We start from the raw sequence: 15,984 nt of genomic DNA on the forward strand, positions 1-15,984 counted from the left end.
GTGGCTTTAGCAGCAGAGACAGAGGAGGAAAATGTAGAGAGGAGGGAGTGAAAGGATGCCAGGTCCGCAGGGGGCGAGTTTTCCTCCATTGCCGCTCGGCTGCCCGGAGCACTGTTCTGTGAGCTCGCAATGAGTCGTCGAGCCACGGAGCGGGAGGGGAGGACCGAGCCGGCCTGGAGGATAGGGGACATAGAGAGTCAAAGGATGCAGAAAGGGAAGAGAGGAGGGTTGAGGAGGCAGAATCAGGAGATAGGTTGGAGAAGGTATGAGCAGAGGGAAGAGATGATAGGATGGAAGAGGAGAGAGTAGCGGGGGAGAGAGAGCGAAGGTTGGGACGGCGCGATACCATCCGAGTAGGGGCAGTGTGGGAAGTGTTGGATGAGAGCGAGAGGGAAAAGGATACAAGGTAGTGGTCGGAGACTTGGAGGGGAGTTGCAATGAGGTTAGTGGAAGAACAGCATCTAGTAAAGATGAGGTCGAGCGTATTGCCTGCCTTGTGAGTAGGGGGAAGGTGAGAGGGTGAGGTCAAAAGAGGAGAGGAGTGGAAAGAAGGAGGCAGAGAGGAATGAGTCAAAGGTAGACGTGGGGAGGTTAAAGTCGCCCAGGACTGTGAGAGGTGAGCCGTCCTCAGGAAAGGAGCTTATCAAGGCATCAAGCTCATTGATGAACTCTCCGAGGGAACCTGGAGGGCGATAAATGATAAGGATGTTAAGCTTGAAAGGGCTGGTAACTGTGACAGCATGGAATTCAAAGGAGGCGATAGACAGATGGGTAAGGGGAGAAAGAGAGAATGACCACTTGGGAGAGATGAGGATCCCGGTGCCACCACCCCGCTGACCAGAAGCTCTCGGGGTGTGCGAGAACACGTGGGCGGACGAAGAGAGAGCAGTAGGAGTAGCAGTGTTATCTGTGGTGATCCATGTTTCCGTCAGTGCCAAGAAGTCGAGGGACTGGAGGGAGGCATAGGCTGAGATGAACTCTGCCTTGTTGGCCGCAGATCGGCAGTTCCAGAGGCTACCGGAGACCTGGAACTCCACGTGGGTCGTGCGTGCAGGGACCACCAGATTAGGGTGGCCGCGGCCACGCGGTGTGGAGCGTTTGTATGGTCTGTGCAGAGAGGAGAGAACAGGGATAGATAGACACATAGTTGACAGGCTACAGAAGAGGCTACGCTAATGCAAAGGAGATTGGAATGACAAGTGGACTACACGTCTCGAATGTTCAGAAAGTTAAGCTTACGTAGCAAGAATCTTATTGACTAAAATGATTGAAATGATACAGTACTGCTGGAGCAGGCTAGCTGGCAGTAGCTGCGTTTTTGACTTTGTAGGCTAGCAGGCAGTGGCTGCGTTGTTGACACTACACTAATCAAGTCGTTCCGTCGAGTGTAATAGTTTCTACAGTGCTGCTATTCGGGGGCTAGCTGGCTAGCTAGCAGTGTTAAACGGTCATGGTCAAAACATATAGATCCAATGGTTGTAAAGATAGGGAGATGTCTGTCAGTAATAATGATTTTTTGACACCACACTCCACAAAGCAAGTCCTGCGGCTGTAGTTTTATCTTATATTGATTATTGTCCAGTCATATGGTCCAGTGTGTCACGATTGTCGTATGAAGGAGACCAAGGTGCAGCGTGCATAGAGTTCCACATATTTTTTTATGAACTGAAACCAACCAACCAACCAACCAAAACGTGACACTACTGGTGTGCACACAGGCACCTAACTGTAGACAAGATCCCACATCAGAAAGTGGGAAACAGGGCTGCCTAAGTATGATCCCCAATCAGAGACAATGATAAACAGCTGTCTCTGATTGGGAACCATATCAGACCAACATAGAAATACAAAAACCCCTAGACCTGCAACAACCCTAGACATACAAAACCCTAGACATACAACACTAGAGTACCCACCCTAGTCACACCCTTTCCTAACCAAAATATATAGAAAACTTAGATAGCTAAGGTTAGGACGTGACACAGTGCAGCAAAGAAAGAAATAGTTAAGCTGCAGCTGGCCCAACACAGAGTGGCACGTCTTGCTCTTCATTGTAATCAGAGGGCAAATATCAATACGATTCATGCCAGACTCTCTTGGCTGAAAGTTGAGGAAAGACTGACTGCATCACTTCTTGTTTTTATAAGAAACATTGTGTTGGAAATTCCAAATTGTTTGCATAGTCAACTTACACACAGCACTGACACACACACATTCCACCAGATATGCCACTAAGGGTCTTTTCACAGTCCCCAGGTCCAGAACAAATTCAAAGAAATGTACAGTATTATCCAGAGCCATGAGTGCATGGAACTCCCTTCTATCTTATATAGACAAGTGGTGGAAAAAAAACAAATAAAGCAGCACCTCACTGCACAATGCCTCTCCCTCATGTGTGTATGTACTGACATGTATGTGTAAATGATGGGTGCACACACATACACACACACACACACACACACACACACACACACACACACACACACACACACACACACACACACACACACACACACACACACACACACACACACACACACACACACACACACACACACTCACTCCATGTTATTGTTTTTAAATATGTATAAATTGTTGTCTTTTGTCTGTAATGTATTTTTCGTTATGTGTTGGACCCCAGTAAGACTAGCTGTTACCATTGGCATTGACTAATAGGGATCCTAATGAATATATTTTTTTAACAAGATAACATTTGCATCAGAGACCATAGTGTGTGTGTAAATGTGTGCTGGAGTTGTGCGAAGCTCGGGATGAAGGAGGATATTGGCAGTGGTACATGTACCAGTCAGGGGTGAGCAGGCCTGTGTAGTCAGTAGCAGAAGCAACAGACTGAAAGGTGAGGGCCAACCAGTGCAGCACGCTATTGGAGTAACCTAGTTATCACACCCACTTTGGAGAAGCTTGTGTGGGGAGGCTCGGTATGAGAGGAGGCTTTCAACCAGATGGACAATATTTTATATAGCCAAGTATCTTGTTGACTATATTTATTTAAATTACTGTTGTATTTGGAATGATAATAACAAAGAAACACTTGCAAACAAAAGTGCATGAGACACACGGGTTCAGCTGCCGTCGTGGTAGGAATATTTGGATACCGGGACGATTGTAAGTGGTTCATCAATTCTAAAATGCACTAGACTATGTAAGACAAAATCCACAAAAAAATGCATATGTGTTCCCAATGTCTAAATAGTGACGACAGGGCTAGTTCAAAGTGCAGTAGGATGTTTCTCCTCTCAGGTGAGTAAATCAAACCATGCTTGGTGAATAGCATTAGGTTGATCTATGTGCGCAGCACACAGGAGACCTGAATAGATCATGTGAGACAAAAGTGACAAGAATGAATGAAAGAAATCATCACAACAAAGGAATGTAGTTTGTGAGCTGGAAAATGTCCATCCTGACAGTCTGAGGCAAGGTGCTCTGCAATCATCCTATTCCATCTATTGACAGGGATAATGTGGCATATCTTATTTGTCAGTAATAATGAAATTAGTGGGCCCTGCCTTGATGACTGTATTAGATTTACACTACTTGTCCTATAGATTTTTGTAGTCTTAAATTTTTACTTGGAATAAACTGATAGCTAAAATGTTTTTTTTGTTGTCCTGGAATGACATGCTAGCTAGTGATAAAGCTATCTTCTCCTGCTAGCTAGCAACAGATCTACATGTTTAAACTAGCTAACTAACTAGTAGCAATCTAGCTACATGTACATTACTATGGTTGCTGCGTTCTAAGTTGGGGGTAATTTTACAGCTTTCATTTATGGTATCAGCTTTCTATTACTAAATAAAAAATACTTTACCTGAGAGCAGTTTGTCGGACTGAGATCTCTCTGTCAAGCTGTCACCAGCTATCTACTACCTTAGGTATGGATAACATGACGTGATCAACAGAAATAGTAACATGGATTGTACATGAGTTTTGATCGGTTTACATTTTAGTACTCAGCCGTGTTTGCCTGTCCATAACAGTTGAAAACAAAAAGCAATAGTTGACATTACCAACAAACTTAAAAGTGTTTAGAATAAATAAATATACACAATGTGTTAAAACCAACTCCTCCAAGATGGCGTAGCAGTCAGACGTCTTTGTCTTCGTCTTGTCGTGTCCCGTGTATATATATTGTTGTATATTTTTTCTTCACATATATTTTTGTACATGTTTTTCTTCACCTCAACTTTAACATACTCTCCTGCAGTCCACCTCAACTGCAGGAGAGTGGTATGGATCTGCTATTTTCTTTACTTTTGAACTGGAACCCCCAACAGCAGCTAGCCAGCTAACTAGCTACTAGCTAGTAGTCACCTAGCCACTGCTAGCGGTCATCAGCTAACCTTTAACCCAGACAACTCTTGCCAGTCTGCACAGTGCAATTCAAACCAGAGCAAACCGGACTTATTTTACTCCATATCTCCGGATTCCTACCCCAACCTCTGAACCTTTTCACTTGGATCATCGCAGCTAGCTGTTTTGGTTAGTGATTATTGTCTTATTTCACTGTAGAGCCTCTAGCCCTGCTCAATACAACTTAGCTAACCCTTTAGTTCCACCTCCCACACATGCGGTGACCTCACCTGGTTTAAATGATGTTTCTAGAGACAAAATCTCTCTAATCGTCACTCAATTCATAGGTTTACCTTCATTGTATTCATATCCTACCATACCTTTGTCTGTACATTATGCCTTGAATCTATTCTACCGTGCCCAGGAACCTGCTCCTTTTACTCTCCGTTCCGAATATACTAGACGACCAGTTCTTATAGCCTTTAGCTGTACCCTTATCCTACTCCTCCTCTGTTCCTCTGGTGATGTAGAGGTAAATCCAGGCCCTGCAGTGCCTAGCTCCACTCCCAGGCGATCTCATTTGTTGACTTCTGTAACCGTAAAAGCCTTGGTTTCATGCATGTTAACATTAGAAGCGTCCTCCCTAAGTTTGTTTTATTCACTGCTTTAGCACACTCTGCCAACTGAATCCAAATCCTGGCTGAATCCTGGCTTAGGAAGACCACCAAAAACCCTGAAATATCCATCCCAATAGCAAGCGGCAACGATGAGACTTGTTTCTGGATAATAAGATATTTAAAAGTAGAAGCTCAAATTGTTTGAGCACAGGCCTGGATAGTAAGACAGAACTCTGCAGGCTATGTCTGCAGTAGATTGCAACTCCGCACCCTTTGGCAGTTCTATCTTGTCGGAAAATGTTATAGCTATATCCAGAAACAAGTCTCTCACCGTTGCCGCTTGCTATAGACCACCTTCTGCCCCCAGCTGTGCCCTGGACACCATATGTGAATTGATTGCCCCCATCTATCTTCAGAGCTTGTGCTGTTAGGTGACCTAAACTGGGACATGCTTATCACCCCGGCCATCCTACAATATAAGCTTGATGCCCTCAGTCTCACACAAATGATCAATGAACCTACCAGGTACAACCCTAAATCCGTAAACACGGGCAACCTCATAGATATCATTCTAACCAACCTGCCCTCCAAATACACCTCTGCTGTCTTCAACCAGGATCTCAGTGATCACTGCCTCATTGCCTGTGCTCGTAATGGGTCTGCGGTCAAACGACCACCCCTCATCACTGTCAAACGCTCCCTAAAACACTTCAGCGAGCAGGCCTTTCTAATCGACTTGGCCCAGGTATCCTGGAAGGATATTGACCTCATTCCGTCAGTAGAGGATGCATGGTTATTCTTTAAAAGTGCTTTCCTCACCATCTTAAATAAGCATGCCCCATTCAAAAAATTGTAGAACCAGGAACAGATATAGCCCTTGGTTCACTCCAGACCTGACTGCCCTTGAACAGTACAAAAACATCCTGTGGCGTACTGCATTAGCATCGAATAGACCACGCGATATGCAGCTTATCAGGGAAGTCAGGAACCAATATATACAGGCAGTTAGGAAAGCAAAGGCTAGCTTTTTCAAACAGAAATTTACATCCTGTAGCACAAACTCCAAAAAGTTCTGGGACACTGCAAAGCCCATGGAGAATAAGAGCACCTCCTCCCAGCTGCCCACTGCACTGGGGTTATGGAAACACTGTCACCACCGATAAATCCAAGATAATTGAGAATTTCAATAAGCATTTTTCTACAGCTGGCCATGCTTTCCACCTGGCTACCTCTACCCTGGTCAACAGCCCTGCACCCCCCACAGCAACTTGCCCAAGCCTCCCCCATTTCTTCTTCACGCAATCTGGACCCCTACAAATCAACCGGGCGAGACAATTCAACCTCTTTCGTATTGTTTGAGATCACCAAAGAGTGGAAAGCTGCCGCGGTCATCCCGTCTTCAAAGGGGGAGACACTCTAGACCCAAACTGCTAACTGCTACAGATAAGAGACAATACTGTGCTGTTGTATTAATCGACCTGGCCAAGGCTTTCGACTCTGTCAATCACCACATTCTTATCGGCAGACTCAACAGCCTTGTTTACTCAAATTACTGCCTCGCCTGGTTCACCAACTACTTCTCAGATAGAGTTCAGTGTGTCAAATCGGAAGGCCTGTTGTCCGGACCTCTGACAGTCTCTATGGGGGTGCCAGAGGGTTCAATTCTCGGGCCGACTCTCTTCTCTGTATACATCAATGATGTTGCTTTTGCTGCTGGTGATTCTCTGATCCTCCTCTACGCAGACAACGCCATTCTGTATACTTCTGGCCCTTCTTTGGACACTGTGTTAACTAAGCTCCAGATGAGCTTTAATGCCATACAACTCTCCTTCCATGGCCTCCAACTGCTCTTAAATGCAAGTAAAACTAAGAGCATGCTCTTCAACCGATCACTGCCCACACCTGCCCGCCTGTCCAGAATCACTACTCTGGACGATTCTGACTTAGAATATGTGGACAACTACAAATACCTAGGTGTCTGGCTAGACTGTAAACTCTCCTTCCAGACTCATATTAAGCATCTCCAATCCAAAACTAACTCGAGAATTGGCTTCCTATTTCACAACAAAGCATCCTTCACTCATGCCAAACATACCCTCGTAAAACTGACTATCCCACCGATCCTTGATTTTGGGGATGTAATTTACAAAATAGCCCCCAACACTCTACTCAGCAAATTGGATGCAGTCTATCACAGTGCCATCCGTTTTGTCACCAAAGCCCCATATACTACCCACCACTGCGACCTGTATGCTCTCGTTGGCTGGCCCTTGCTTCATATTCATCGCCAAAACCACTGGCTCCAGGTCATCTATAAGTCTCTGCTTGGTAAAGCCCCGCCTTATCTCAGCTCACTAGTCACCATAGCAGCACCCACCCGCAGCACGCGCTCCAGCAGGTATATCTCTCCAGTCACCCCCAAAGCCAATTCCTACTTTGGCTGCCTTTCCTTCCAGTTCTCTGCTGCCAATGACTGGAATGAACTGCAACAATCACTGAAGTTGGAGACTCATATCTCCCTCATTAACTTTAGGCACCAGCTGTCAGAGCAGCTCACAGATCACTGCACCTGCACCCCAGTATCTCTACATGCGCACTCATCTTCTGTATCTATCATTCCAGTGTTTAATTGCTATATTGTAATTATTTTGCCACTAAGGCCTATTTAGTGTCTTTACCTCCCTTATCCTACCTCATTTGCACACCCTGGATATAGACTTTTTCTATTATTTTCTATTATTGACTGTATGTTTGTTTATTCCATGTGTAACTCTGTGTTGTTGTTTGTGTAGCACCGCTTTGCTTTATATTGTCCAGGTCGCAGTTGTAAATGAGAACTTCATCTCAACTGGCCTACCTGGTTAAAAAAAACGTGAAATAAATATCAATTAAAAAAAAAACAGCAATCATCATTTAAACTAAATCAGATAGCTCGCTATGGCCCACTGCCTAAAGTTCGGTAGCCGAAGTCTATGCCCCTTCGTCTGTGATTTTTCAACAGTATGGATTCTTTAATGAAGTGTTTATCGTCATTCAATGGCAGACGACTTGTTTTCATGCACATTTTTTCACTTGAGAAATACTGCATCAAACATCTTAGACTAAGAAGTCAACATTAATGACATAATTCTTGATTATGCGAGGCACTGAAGTTCGCTTCGCCTAGCCGAGTTCGGCTAGGAGCAAACCGAAACTAGTATGCAGATGCCTTAATAGTATCCCACCCAGAATCCTCCACATGGGGTCCCTTAGGTGAGGAGTGTTGATGTCTCATCCTTTCCCATTTCCTTTCCTCTCCTCTCCTGTTCTTCCCTTTCCCTCCTGTCCTTCGCTTTCTTCCACTCTTCTCCTCCTCCTCTCATCTGCTTTACCTCTCCTCTTCCCCTGTCAGTACAGTAATTAGCTCAGAGGATCAGAAAAGAGGGAACAGATGAGCCCTGATGCAGTGCGGGAGAGAAGAAGAGAACAAGGGAGGAGAGTAGTGATGAAGGGGGGGAGCTGAGGGGATTAATGTTCAGGTGGTGTAACTCCTCTGATGGTTCTGAGAAAGTTCAGGAGGAGTTCACTGTAAATATCACTTTCTGCACTCTTAGTGCCACCGCAGTCAGCAACCTTTCAGATGCTCCATCTGTGTTCCAAACCTCTGTAAGAAAAGCTAAATGGAGGCCTGACAGCTCTTGCTCAATACAGAGCACAATCACTGCCGGAGCCAGATACCTATCAGTACACCCATCCTCACGTCATTCGCACGCTCCCTCCAACTGGCAACTATCTTCCCCAGCATCTGCACCACTACAGTATATCCTCCTGTTCCCTCTGCCTCTGGTGAAGTGGCGTATATGGTGATTTGCTGACGCTCTGTGTTTGTAAATTGTGTGTTTGCATAAGATGAATACATATTTTTGAGATGATAAAGAAGAGGTATCTAATAAGAGATAATCTCACCCTCACAAACATTTTCTCTCTGTTCGTCCTTCCTTCACTCTCTGTTCCCTCTGCTATGCTCTGCGACTTAGGGTAGATGAAGATGTCAGGTTAGATGGGATCAATAGGGGAATTGTCAGGACTCACGTTGGACAGCGTTAGTGGGGGGCCCAGGTCGAGAAACAGCGTGTCAGTTTTTCTAATCAATACCATAATTACTTCTCCTCCCAACAAAGACCACCCAAGACCCTGCTCAATTGTTTACTCAGTATTTCCTTAATCTCCTGTTGATTCACCGAACAAATTACATGTGTAAGAGTGTGTGTGTGTGCATGTGAGAGAGAGGGGGGAGAAAGGTAGAGTCATGAGCGAGAGAGATGGAGACCAGAAATGTGTTCAGTTTGCTTGAATGTTTGCTATGTTGTGGAATTTTTTGTACTGAATGACAAGTTTCCCCAAAACTTTCTTTTACGTTCTTGAACAGACTTTGAGGTATGTTTACTCCCATTTAGTGGGTGTGGAAAGGTGTGGCTTGAAGCAATGAGTGACTTATTTAAAGGGCAGTGGCCATGCTGACAGCATTCCCCAACTCACAACCCAACCCCTCCCTTTTTTCAATTAAATGTTCCAGAATTTAAAAACGTACTGAACGCAGCCCAGAAGTTGAATAGTGTGCTAGTGTGTGACAGCATGAGTTTAAGTGGAGGTGTGTTTTGTGCATGAGATTAACGACCTTTAAAGTGCCATTTTGTCTCCATTCTGATGCGCTGCTGTTGGGGCTGCTCTTGTACAGATGACCTGCCCCTGTTAATTACCTCATTAATGACTCATCCTCGTTAATGATGTTTGCAGTCTCTGGAGCAATGAAATTAGCAGAGGACTTGGGGCAGGCAGGAGAAAAAAAAGAGGGGGAAATGGTAAAAAGCAAACATTAAAGTGCTTGGGATTAGTGGGAGGGGTTCTGCTGGAGAGCTCTCTCTTGTGCGGTGGAGGACACATTCTGAAAATGGCTTCAAACAGGAATGTCTTAGTCAGTCAAAAGGAATGGATTTCCCTGTGGAATAGCAGCTCAGAGAGAGAGAGATCATGTCCATCATTGAGCATAGCTCCCATTCCTTCTTTGCCCAAAAGCAGATGTACATTCTTTAAAAAAAAGGTTATATCTGGAACCTAAAAGGGTTTTTTGGCTGTCCCCATAGGAGAACCCTTTGAAGAATCCTTGTTAGTTCCAAGTATAATTGTTTTGGGTTCCATATAGAATCCTTTCCACAGAGGGTTCTACATGGAACCCAAAATGATTCTACCTGGAACCAAAAAGGTTTTACCTGGAACCAGAATGGGGGCAGTCGTATTTTGGAACCCTTTTTTCTAAGAGTGTACTGTAGCCTATTCACATATACTGTATGTCAGTAAAATGTGACTTGAATTGGTTATGGAGGACATTCGAGTCATCCTTTGTCCATTAATGCAGCAAGATATGAGTTTCTCCTCACACTCATACCTCTAAAGTGAAGACTGAAGTGTGCTGACCTACTGTACACCTTATTACACAGTGAAAGTTTTCTTCCTGGTCTGTATACAAACTCACATCATATGTGTATGCTATAGATGTGTACACATGCACTCATCCTTATTTCACCCCATACACACCTCATGTGAACATACACATGTTCTCACCCTATACAGCTCTATAACAACCCAGTGATTGGCCAGTAGAAGCTGCAGCCTCACCTTGTCCTCACTGTACCCCAGTCATAATAATGTGTTTGTATCATGTCACCAATTGCCAACGTAGTATTGTTCAGTGATAATGGATCATTCGTTACACTGTGAAGAGAGATGAAGAGAGATGAGTTGACATGGGTAGGGAGAGCTCAAGGATAGCGTGGCAGCCATTCCCTGTGTTCATTAGAGTTGTTCTGTCCTGTGATAGACTCATTGGCCACTCTGACCTTAATGACGTGCTGGAGTTGTTCTCTGTGTTTTCCTCCGAACTGACAGTTGACTGATAGTCCCTCACACATTCCCAGGCCTCTCCTGCTCTGCTCTCCTCTACTCTGCCCGGCTCAAATTAAATTAATAAACTAATTTTTGCATGAATACCGGTGGGATAGAAATGGCCTGAGGAAAGGGAGAGAGAGAGAGGAGGAGAAGGTGGAGGGGGGAAAGCTGTTCAGCAGTCTATCTTCAGTTCAACCCTGTCACATTCTCTGTTACGATGGTAATCATTCTCACTCAAAACGTTCTTTAAAAAGTTTTGCTCTAACTTTAGGGAAGTTAGACTACTGGCTGAGATCTAAACTCATATGGAGATGGCTACTGTGCTCTTCTTGAGGGTATTATATTAACCTGCACTGCAGATGTCTAGGCAGCGCTCTGCCTGATCAATCATTGTTATGCTGGCTGATTTACTCTGTTTATTGATTGTTTATCTTCTGTTCTCTTTTCCTACTCTCAGACTTTGTTGTATACTGATTTCAGCCTGTACTTATGAAACAGTGATACTGTTGAGTCCTGGTATCAGCTTATTGCTGTGCCTGTCTGTATGTGTATACAACAGATCTGGTTTTCCCAAATGTGGATCTTGGAAAATAAAATGTCTCTTTTGCAGACCTTGCTACATATTTCCTCTTTGGGTAAATCCATTTGAATTCAATCACTTTTTGACAGCACCCTTTTTGATTTGAATGAAACCTTCCATACATATTTGCCCGTTGTAGAAGGGCTCAGAGAGTGACTTTTTTTTGCCAAAACAAGAGATGAAGGTGCTCAAAGTTGACCTATTTTGCATACTCACCATACCATGAGACATCCGTCTTCATCACTGGAAAAGATGAACGGTGGACATTGATCTAATTAAAAAGCTTACAAACAGGGTTGTTGAACTATCTTTTGTATTGAAAAAATAATGTTTTTTAACCTTAAACGTCAATGATCAAATGTTTTAAATATTTGCATATGTTGTAGCTTAAACCCCATTTTATATAATCGGAAGTTTGTGTGTTGTGCCCGCCATCGGTTGAGACACAACATGCTCTTGAATACAGGGTTTTTAAATCAAAAGGAGGGATGCTGTCAAAAAGTGATTGAATTCATATGGATTTACCTCTTTCTCGCTCCTTATCTCTCTTTTATTAGTGTGAAGATGGTGCTGCTGTTGACTGCTGGAGACATCTTCAAGACTGCATACTTTGTGATGAACGACAGCCCGTTTCAGTTCTGTGTGTGTGGGGCAGTCCAGATCCTTATCGACGTAGCCATCCGGCTGCAGGTGCTTTACTATGGACAGGACATCGGAGTCAAACTGGGCTGAGCCCTCATAACCTTCTCATACACCCATGCTCTTAATCAAAACGTGTGCCTTACCATGTCTATTTTTTTAATTAGATAGAGGATACCAGAGAGTGTATGTTTTTCTATTTGAGGCTATTTATTTGTTTTCATGGGTCATTTTTTGTGGTAGTTACTGAACGGTAGCAGAGCCGCCAGGCACTGTGTGTTTGTGTGCGTGTATATGTGTTTTTGCTTTTACTATCCTTGTGGGGACCAGAAGTCCTAACAAGGATAGTAAAACAAAGAAAACATTTGGACAAGTGGGGACATTTTGTGTGTGTGGGTGACTCCTTCATTGTGTTTTTAAGATTAAATATAGACATATGTATGTGTTTGTCAGTGTGTGTCGCCATGGGCATTCGTGACACTTAGGATCAGGACAACGCCACAGAATGTACACATTACAGTATATCTACAGGAAGCATGGGCCACATTCATCTCTCTAAAACAGCTATTTCTGGACAGTTTATATATGCTTTGTCTTACCATCACAGACAGGAGGTTTCTACTCACCAGGAAGAACTGCCTTTGACTCAGAGGGAAAGGAGAATGAACTGTTTTGCAAAATTGGATACGTGGTAACACAGCTATCTAAATCAACAATTCTCCATTCCGTCTTATCACCCACATACAGCACAATTATATAAGGATCCATTAAAACATACTGTTAGTCTTGGATTTTTCCTTTAAGCTTTGCTAACGAGTACTCCTGCCATACTGAAGACGTTTCAATGGTCAGTTGTGAGGGAACATTGTAGAATAAATTGTTATGGTGTTCTGAGTCTGGTCATTTAGAGAGAAAATAATGGAGACTTCCCGGGTCATTTAGTCTGTGGTGACATCAGTGTCGGTCGTCAATTTCATGCTGTTTAGTTTTACTGAGAGCTATCTGAGATGACTGAGCTGTTTCTTTTGGTTGGGAACAGCTTTATTGTCATCAGAGGGACATTTAGTTTTCCCTCATTTGACGCCAGTCATGACCATCACAGTCCTCCTAAATGGTTTAACGCGATAGAGACCCTGCTGGAATGAAAAAAGAGAGAGATGGATGATCAGCTGAATGAACGTCTGTGCCTGCCTGCCTGTCTTCCTCAGATCTGACCTTTATGCATGGCCAGTCTATATGTGGCTGTGGCCTCCCAGGGCTGAGACTGTGACAATAATTTGCGTGGCTAATGTTTGCACAGCATGCAGAAAGACCCCCGCGCCGTTAGGTTTCCCATCCGTAGCTGACAGCCCTTCCTGCCTCTGCCTGGCAGTGTGAAGCTGAAAACCAGGCCAGATACAGGTAACTGCCAAAATAAAGGAAACACCTCCAAAAAGTGTCTTAATAGGTTGTTGGGCCACCACGAGCCAGAACAGCTTCAATGCACCTTGGCATAGATTCGACAAGTGTCTTGAACTCTATTCGAGGGATGCGACACCATTCTTCCTCGAGAAATTCCGTAATTTGGTGTTTTGATGGTGGTGGAAAATGCTGTCTCAGGCACTGCTCCAGAATCTCCCATAAGTGTTAAATTGGGTTGAGATCTGGGGACTAAGTTGTCCATGGCATATGGCTTACATCGTTTTCGTGCTCATCAAACCATTCAGTGACCACTTGTGCACATTGTCATCCTAAGGGAGAATAGCCATGGTAGCCAAAATAATGTCCTGCCCAGCATTTCTATACATGACCCAAACCTGTGTTTAGGCACCTGCTTTCAATATACTCTGTATCCTTCATTTACTCAAGTGTTTCCATTATTTTGGCAGTTACCTGTAGATTGCTTGTAAAAAGTGTGCAATGCCATCCTCCAGATAAAGAAAATAAATGTAGGCTTGGCTTGAATTCTATTCATTTCAAGAGGTGTTAAGTTAGTAGCTGAAAGGACCATACTCAAATCTAACGAATGGGTGTGTTCCTCTGCCAAGGTGTTGCTGACGCCGCCAGATCTTACAACGCCTGGAAAGGTATTATATGTATCAGCTAACCACATCATATAATTATAACAATCTGCCAGTCGATGACACAGTCAATGACATGGCATGAAAACACTAGTTGATGTCCCCAAATTATTTAATTTTGCATTTTTATGACCTGTATGTTCACATGGTTTTATTGTTTCTAAGTATACTTGGCAAAAACAATGACATTATTTATCGCCATTCTTATATTGCCATATTATAGTCAGTTGGTACAAGAAGGCTTCTTGTGTTGTTTTCTTATTGCGTCTGTATCCTATCAGTTGCTTTCTTGTGATGTTTTCCCATAAACTGAGATTGTCTGTGTGTTAATGTGTTCCTCCTTTTTGTTTAATATACTGGGTCTGGCTAGCCAGCCTTGTATTCCCCAGGAAATTAGGATAACCCTTCCAATGACAATCTATCAACCAACTCTTTATAGAGTAAATGTTTTTGTCTTTAAACTTCAAACATACTGAAAGTATATTAATTGTTTTTAGATATATGTTTGGGATATGTCCACATAGATAAACTATGTGCTTCATGTGGATGTCAGCTACTGTCAAAATGTTCCCAAAAAAGACACATCTCAAGACTTTTACCAAACGGTGCTGTAATTACAGTTTGGTTGTAAAGAATGTTTTAGAGATGAGATATCTGCATGGATAAACACTGTTTTAAGTTTTAACATCAAAAGATGTACTTTCAAAATTGTGAGCTATGCCAAAGCTAAAACTACATAGGAAATAATATATAAATGTGTTTTGTTGTAAGATCAGTTACTGTCCAAGTGGTCAAATTTACCAAAGTCTGTTGTAGGAAATAAAATTAAAGTGTGTATCTAGGAAATGCTCATATTTACCCAAACATTCATTCTTATAAAACATTCATAGCAACACCTGGTCATTTGTCAGATTTCTGTAAGGTGATGTGTGTACAGAGTGAGGCGACGGCCAAGTATTTCTTTGTGTCGGTGTGATGAGAGTAGGAATACCTGCCTGGGAAACACTGTTCAAATCCTATATTCCAAGCCCCTTCTCCCTGTCATGGTGCAGATGAACTGGGAGATGAATATTCATTAAGAAGCTTCTTCTCCACTCCTGGGTAATGTATTACCATAGCTCCCTATAGGTCTATGTAGAGGAGGTCCAGGGGGACGGTATGCCCAGGAGGAGATTGGTAGAACATGAAATATTAAAACCTGAGGGAGGGAGGGTCTCTAGATTATAGATGAGATATGTCTCTCCTCTCTAATATTCTACATGTTCCGCACTTCTAGACAGGCGCAGCCATTAGTGATGTTGTGTCACATTGTCAATGCTGGGTAATCATCCTTGACTCTGGGCCGAGGGGTGCAGGGTGGGATAGGGGTATTTGATATTTTATTAGGATCCCCATTAGTTTTGCAAAAGCAGCAGTTACTCTTTCTGGAATCCACATAAAACATGAAACAGAACAGTAATAGACAAGAACAGCTCAAGAGCAGAACTATATCAATTTTAAAAAGGCACATGTAGCCTACATATCAATACATACACACAAACTATGAAGGTCAAATAGGGGGTGTTGCTTTATCTGTTTTTTAAACCAGGTTTGCTGCTCATTTGAGCAAAGTGCAATAATGTCTCTATATAATACTGTAGGCATTATTGAATTTGTTCTGGATTTGGGGATTGTGAAAAGACCCCTAGTGGCATGTTTGATGTGTGTGTGTCAGAGCTGTGTGTAAGTTGACTATGCAAACAATTTGGGATTTTCAACACATTAAAGTTTCTTATAAAAAGAAGTGATGCGGTCAGTCTCTCCTCAACTTTTAACCAAGAAAGACTGGCATGCATAGTATTCATATTAGCCC

At 43.2% G+C, this 15,984-nt stretch overlaps 1 pseudogene; it reads left to right on the forward strand.

Annotated features, from left to right (window-relative positions):
* The window catches only part of LOC135524459 (solute carrier family 66 member 2-like), a 113,117-nt pseudogene extending 98,203 nt beyond the window's left edge, over positions 1 to 14,914 (forward strand).
* Positions 14,915 to 15,984: the final 1,070 nt, after the last annotated feature.

The sequence above is a fragment of the Oncorhynchus masou genome, chromosome 31 (assembly GCF_036934945.1).
Source record: "Oncorhynchus masou masou isolate Uvic2021 chromosome 31, UVic_Omas_1.1, whole genome shotgun sequence".
NCBI classification, from domain to species: Eukaryota; Metazoa; Chordata; class Actinopteri; order Salmoniformes; family Salmonidae; genus Oncorhynchus; species Oncorhynchus masou.